The sequence below is a fragment of the Aptenodytes forsteri genome, unplaced genomic scaffold (genome assembly GCF_000699145.1).
Source record: "Aptenodytes forsteri isolate BGI_AS27 unplaced genomic scaffold, ASM69914v1 Scaffold50, whole genome shotgun sequence".
Classification (NCBI taxonomy): domain Eukaryota; kingdom Metazoa; phylum Chordata; class Aves; order Sphenisciformes; family Spheniscidae; genus Aptenodytes; species Aptenodytes forsteri.
In genome coordinates, this window is record NW_008795126.1 from 62,485 (window position 1) to 64,246 (window position 1,762).

The following is a 1,762-nucleotide window of genomic DNA, read 5'->3' on the forward strand; positions in this document are numbered from 1 at the left end:
CCAAGTCTTTCAGACGAGGTTTACAAAACCCTCACTTTGCCAGGCTAAACAAGTTGGTACAGCCTTTCCATCGAGAGGCTTTGGAGCAAACGCTCCGAAGCGGGGTGCGCTTGCAGCCAAAATTGTCTTTTACTGCCTCTAGAATCACTCGTGCGTGCCTCATCGAGTCGAAAGCCCCTTAAAAGCAGCTCACACGTTCTCAGTAGAGAAACTGAGGATTTGACAGCTAAACTTTCCAGCCGTCCCACCTGCAGTAAGCACGTGCCATCCTCCCAGGCGTGAGCCAGGTGGCACTTGCCGTCCCCACAGATAACGCTCAGGTTGAGCAAGATTTTCGCTCCAGGTGTTCCTCCTGGATTCTCATGCCTCCAGCCAGTCCCTGTTGGCTTGCAGTGCCCCTGCCAGTGCTGGGAGCCAGCAGCATTAGAGACAGCCTACCAAAAATATAAAGTGAAGAAAGCCCCTAAACAAGAGGCCTGGGTTTTTTTGACCTTGTTTTCAGTAGCCGTACCTTTGCATCGTGCTCAGCAGCCCAAGCGGAACCCTGCTGCACTCAGCTACAACCGAGAACACCTGGCAGTTTTTGCAAACCTATGTTTGGCCCTTTGGTCACAGGCTGTCCAGAAACGACGGAAAGCGCTCTGAAGAGACATACCTAGCATCATCTAGGAGCAGGATGAAAAAGGCTAGACCAGCCTAGTGTCGTAGGGGACATTCAGCTGCAGTGACCTGCAGCTTTCTTTGGCACAAACCCGCCTTCTCTCCCTGCAGCCCCTCGCCTCACTCCCTGTACGCGCACAGGCTGCTGGAAGAGGCACAGGCAGCACCCTCGCTCAGCGCCCAGCCCTGACTTGCCTCCAAGGCAGCCGGTTCGCACACAGAATCAGGTCTGGCGGAAAAGAGCAGCTTTTACTTACACAATACATACACAACAGGAGGCAATGCTGAAGTTTCACAGACTGAGCTCTGGAATTTTTCAAATTAGGGAATGAAGCATTAACTACGCCTTAACTTTGTCAGTGTTTCACGGCCTGCATATGGTGGAACAGAGATGCTCCTCCTAAGCTAGGCATTCACGTGGCCGTCCTCACCTGCAAGGACTTGGGTGCAGTAATGAAGGGGCTTGTCTTGTTCTCTGTTCCCATTTAAGTCTCATAGCCTTACTGGAAAACATTTAAAATTACACAGATTCCCCCCCACCCCTCTCACACAGGTAAAAAGGCACTGTACATTGAGAAGGTGTTAGGGAAATTAAAATTCATCTGCTTCAGCCACATTATATTTTTTCCAAAGCTTAAAGATATCGAAGACTTTTTCTAACTTAAAATACAGCATTGAGATTAAGAAGCCTTGACACAGCACTAAAGGCAGTAAGAAAAAAGCCCTTTGCTATGCAAGTTGCTTTTTAAAACTCAACTTCAATATTGCCAGGTAATCCCAGGATACGCTTTAAATAACAGTTTTAACCTTACACTTTTGTTAGGTGATTTGCCCAAGGCAAGAGGTAAACAAGTCAGAGCACTGGAATTCTTCGCAGCAGGTCTGTTTTCAAGAACAAGCTCAACTTCTACTCTGTTAAATGAAGAGCACCAAAAGGCACAAAACTAGAAGGAAGAAATGGCAACCAGGTTTTAGTCTGTGGTCACACGTGTACCTCGTACGCCGCTCTAAGGCGGTGCAGCGTTTCACAGACGCACATTCTGGATCCGTGGCTCTCGACAGTGCCTATTGCTGGCAGGAGGCTCAAATTCTGTTTCTTATT